This window comes from Homarus americanus, unplaced genomic scaffold, assembly GCF_018991925.1.
Source record: "Homarus americanus isolate GMGI-L3 unplaced genomic scaffold, GMGI_Hamer_2.0 scaffold28462, whole genome shotgun sequence".
NCBI lineage: Eukaryota > Metazoa > Arthropoda > Malacostraca > Decapoda > Nephropidae > Homarus > Homarus americanus.
The window spans coordinates 7,501-13,246 of record NW_024747796.1 but is presented as its reverse complement, the minus strand read 5'-3'; positions in this window follow the sequence as shown (position 1 = coordinate 13,246).

Here is a 5,746-nt window from a genome sequence, read left to right as displayed (position 1 = left end):
GGGAGACCGTCAACGTCAATCGGGGGTCGTTTTAATAGCATACTACAGAAACTTGCACACCCGAATGGGAGACCGTCAAAGTCAATCGGGGGTCGATTTGATAGCATACCACAGAAACTTGCACACGCGAATGGGAGACCGTCAAAGTCAATCGGGGGTCGATTTAATAGCATACTACAGACACTTGCACACCCGAATGGGAGACAGTCAAAGTCAATCGGGGGTCGTTTTAATAGCATACTACAGAAACTTGCACACCCGAATGGGAGACCGTCAAAGTCAATCGGGGATCGATTTGATAGCATACCACAGAAACTTGCACACGCGAATGGGAGACCGTCAAAGTCAATCGGGGGTCGATTTGATAGCATACTACATAAACTTCTGCACAACTAATGGGAGATGGAAGTCACAAGTCAATCGAAGTCGATTTAATAGCATAGTACAGAAACTTGCACACCGGTCGGGAGACATTAAAGTCAATCGGGGCCGATTTAATAGCATACTACAGAAACTTGCACACCCGAATGGGAGACCGTCAACGTCAATCGGGGGTCGATTTAATAGCATACTACAGAAACTTGCACACCCGAATGGGAGACCGTCAAAGTCAATCGGGGATCGATTTGATAGCATACTACAGAAACTTGCACACCCGAATGGGAGACCGCCAAAGTCAATCGGGGGTCGATTTAAGAGCATACTTTACAAAATGATCCGAGAATCTGCACACACCGAGTGGGAGACGGTGATGAAAACGTCCGCCCTTGTACGCTGGATGGCACTATTTCACTATAGGAAGGGGTAGAGGCACCTCGGTCATATTGTACAACATACCAAAGAAGTTCCACACCCGAATGGGAGACCGTCAAAGTCAATCGGGGGTCGATTTAATAGCATACTACAGAAACTTGCACACCCGAATGGGAGACCGTCAAAGTCAATCGGGGGTCGATTTGATAGCATACTACAGAGAACTTGCACACCCGAATGGGAGACCATCAGAGTCAATCGAGGGTCGATTTAATAGCATACTATACAAAATGATCCAAGAATGTGCACACACCGAGTGGGAGACGGTGATGAAAGCGTCCGCCCTTGTACACTGGATGGCACTATTTCACTATAATAAGGGGTAGAGGCACCTCGGTCATATTATACGACATAGCAGAGAAGTTCCACACCCGCATGGGAGACCGTCAAAGTCAATCGGTGGTCGATTTAAGAGCATACTATACAAAATGATCCGAGAATCTGCACACACCGAGTGGGAGACGGTGATGTAAACGTCCGCCCCTGTATGTTCGCTTGCACTATTTCACTATATTAAGGGGAGAGGGTGCCTTCGCACACATATTCGGTGTGAAATATCTTCCACCCCCCAGCGGAGCGCTTCGGCGCCTCTGCGAAGCAAAGCGCGGCATTCAAAAACAACAACCAAAATTGCCGTCGCTTTCCCTTCCCTGCCCTGCAATGGCTGGAGCAGCAGAAGGAGAGAGAGAGAAAATAGTCTCATGGGGTCAGAGGAATGGCAGTGGAGCGCGATCTATGAATTTCACTAGCCAGGTCTGTCTTCCTATTGAACATTATTACTCTCTCTCGGCGCACACGTCGCCACCACGGTTTCCGTGACAGCAGCAGCATCATGATGTTGCGTCTATCAATAAGTCCGGAACCGGGTTATTCGGCTGTTCGCAAACAGTCAGGTTTTAAACTTGCCTAACAAACGATCAAACAACCTCCACTCTCGAGGTGCGGTACGGTGACTGTCCTATAGTCCGCCCTTGTATGCTGGATTGCACTATTTTACTATATTAAGGGGAGAGGGTGCCTTCACACACCTATTCGGTGTGGAATATCTTCCGCCCCCCAGCGGAGCGCTTCGGCGCCTCTGCGAAGCAAAGCGCGGCATTCAAAAACAACAACCAAAGTTGCTGTCGCTTTCCCTTCCCTGCCCTGCAATGGCTGGAGCAGCAGCAGAAGGAGAGAGAGAGAGAAAATAGTCTCATGGGGTCAGAGGAATGGCAGTGGAGCGGGTTCTATGAATTTCACTAGCCAGGTCTGTCTCCCAATTGAACATTATTACTCTCTCGGCGCACACGTCGCCACCACGGTTTCCGTGACAGCAGCAGCAGCATCATGATGTTGCGTCTATTGTAAGTCCGGAACCGGGTTATTCGGCTGTTCGCGAACAGTCAGGTTTTAACCTTGCCTAACAAACGATCAAACAACTTCCACTCTCGAGGTGCGGTACGGTGACTGTCCTATCGTCCGCTCTTGTATGCTGGATTGCACTATTTCACTATATTAAGGGGAGAGGGTGCCTTCACACACATATTCGATGTGAAATATCTTCCGCCCCCCAGCTGAGCGCTTCGGCGCCTCTGCGAAGCAAAACGCGGCATTCAAAAACAACAACCAAAATTGCCGTCGATTTCCTCTCCCTGCCCTGCAATGGCTGGAGCAGAAGGAGAGCGAGAGAGAGAATAGTCTCATTGGGTCAGAGGAATGGCAGTGGAGCGGGCTAATGGCGAGTAGGCTCGCGATCTATCAATTACACTAGCCAGGTCGCTCTCCCTATTGAACATTATTACTCTCTCACGTCGCCACTGCGGTTTCCGCGACAGCAGCAGCATCATGATGTTGCATCCACCAATTAGTCCGGAACCGGGTTATTCGGCTGTCTGCGAACAGTCCGGTTTTAACCTTACCCAACAAACAACATCCACTCTCGAGGTGCGGTACGGTGAATGTCCTATCGTCCGACCTTGTATGCTGGATTGCACTATTTCACTATATTAATGGGGAGAGGGTGCCTTCACACACCTATTCGGTGTGGAATATCTTCCGCCCCCCAGCAGAGCGCTTCGGCGCCTCTGCGAAGCAAAGCGCGGCATTCAAAAACAACAACCAAAATTGCCGTCGCTTCCCTGCCCTTCAATGGCTGGAGCAGAAGGAGAGAGATTTTAGTCTCATTGGATCAGAGGAATGGCAGTGGAGCGGGCTTATGGCGAGTAGGCTCGCGCTCTATCAATTACACTTGCCAGGTCTCTCTTCCTTTTGGACATTATTTACTCCGTCTCTCTCTCGGCGCACACGTCGCCACCCTACTAGTTTCCGTCACAGCATATGCTGCGGCCTTTCAGTCCCCTTCGCCTTGCTGTCTGCCCAACTTAGCGGACTTGCGTTGGCTGATCACCCCGTCTTCGCGTCTGTGCCGGCCTTCAATGCAGCGCCCAACGTCTCTTGACCGAGATTCATTGCACTATTCCACGCGCAAACGGCTACCCTAAATGTGCATAGACAACGCTCATGGTTCAACACGACCAGGGCGCAGTCTGGGAGCCGAGTATACTAAAAAGAGAGTTTAGCAGCCAAAACACGTCAAAGCACACGTTGGGTTACCCCATCACCTAACAACGATGGCGGTTCCCACCCGTGAAATACACAAGCTAACCAATATTGGGCGACGATGGCGCTCATGAGCCCACGTCCCCACAAACAGTAAGAGAGAGTGAGAAAGAAAGAGAGAGAGGAGAAGGATAAGGGAGGAGATTGGCCAACGTGCGGTCCCTCGCCCAATGACGGCTTCCTCGCTGGAGCTGGGGCAAAGAGGAGAGGAGAGGAGCGGATAAGGGAGGAGATTGGCACACACGGTGGCGCTGCCGGCGCCGAGGATAGCAAGAGAAGGTGCAGTTTGATCTGATCATCTGGTTTGCTATTTCTCTAAGGCCAACGTGCGGTCCCTCGCCCAATGTCGGCTGCCTCGCTGGAGCTGGGGCAAAGAGAAGAGGAGCGGATAAGGGAGGAGATTGGCCAACGTGCGGTCCCTCGCCCAATGTCGGCTGCCTCGCTGGAGCTGGGTAAAGATGAGAGGAGAGGAGCGGATAAGGGAGGAGATTGGCACACACGGTGGCGCTCCCGGCGCCGAGGATAGCAAGAGAAGGTGGAGTTTGATCTGATCATCTGGTTTAAGAGCTTCTAAGGCCAACGTGCGGGTCCCGCCTAATGTCGGCTGCCTCGCTTGGAGCTGGGGCAAAGAGAAGAGGAGCGGATAAGGAGGAGATTGGTACACACGTGAGGCTAAGCCAAGTGCTGAGGATAGCAAGAGAAGGTGCAGTTTGGATCTGGATCATCTGGTTTGTTATTTCTCTAAGGCCAACGGGGGTCCCCGCCTAATGTCGGCTGCCCCGCTGGAGCTGGGGCAAAGAGAAGAGGAGCGGATAAGGAGGAGATTGGCACACACGGGGAGGCCAAGCTGTGAGCGAGATAGCAAAGAGAAGGTGCAGTTTGATCTGATCATCTGGTTTGCTATTTCTCTAAGGCCAACGTGCGGTCCCTCGCCCAATGTCGGCCAGTTCTCGCTGAGCTGGGGTAAAGAGGAGCTGGGGCAAAGAGGAGAGGAGAGGAGAGGAGCGGATAAGGGAGGAGATTGGCACACACGGTGGCGCTGCCGGCGCCGAGGATAGCAAGAGAAGGTGCAGTTTGATCTGATCATCTGGTTTGCTATTTCTCTAAGGCCAACGTGCAGTCCCTCGCCCAATGTCGGCTGCCTCGCTGGAGCTGGGGCAAAGAGAAGAGGAGAGGATAAGGGACGAGATTGGCACACACGGTGGCGCTGCCGGCGCCGAGGATAGCAAGAGAAGGTGCAGTTTGATCTGATCATCTGGTTTGCTATTTCTCTAAGGCCAACGTGCGGTCCCTCGCCCAATGGCGGCTGCCTCACTGGAGCTGGGTCAAAGAGAAGAGAAGTGGATAAGGGAGGAGATTGGCACACACGGACGTGCGGTCCCTCGCCCAATGTCTTCTGCCTCGCTGGAGCTGGGGCAAAGAGAAGAGAAGAGGAGCGGATAAGGGAGGAGATTGGCACACACGGTGGCGCTGCCGGCGCCGAGGATAGCAAGAGAAGGTGCAGTTAGATCTGATCATCTGGTTTGCTATTTCTCTAAGGCCAACGTGCGGTCCCTCGCCCAATGTCTTCTGCCTCTCTCTCAATCTCACTATTTTGGCCGCCGTGATAGGCGCCGCCAACAGCAGCAGCTACCTGGTTGATCCTGCCAGTAGTCATATGCTTGTCTCAAAGATTAAGCCATGCATGTGTAAGTACAAGCCGATTTAAGGCGAAACCGCTAATGGCTCATTAAATCAGCTATGTTTCATTGGATCTGTAAACCCACTTACTTGGATAACTGTGGCAATTCTAGAGCTAATACATGCAATTGGTCTCTGACCGCAAGGGAAGAGCGCTTTTATTAGTTCAAAACTGGTCGGGCCCCGGTCCGTAACCCACCTGTGGTGAATCTGAATAACTTCGGGCTGAGCGCACGGTCTCCGCACCGGCGCCGCTTCTTTCAAGTGTCTGCCTTATCAGCTTTCGACTGTAGGTTATGCGCCTACAATGGCTATAACGGGTAACGGGGAATCAGTTCGATTCCGGAGAGGAGCCTGAGAAACGGCTACCACATCTAAGGAAGGCAGCAGGCACGCGAATTACCCACTCCCGCACGCCGATAGTGACGAAAATAACGATGTGAGTCTCATCCGAGGCCTCGCTGCTAATCTGAATGAGAGTACAATTTTAAATCCTTTAACGAGTATCCATTGAGGGCAAGTCTGCGCCAGCAGCCGCAGTAATTCCAGCCCAATAGCGATATTAAAGTTGTTGCGTTAAAAGCTCGAGTTGGATCTCAGTTCCGATCGATGATGCAATCGCCCGTGTTTACTGTCACGCCCGAACAAAGCCGCT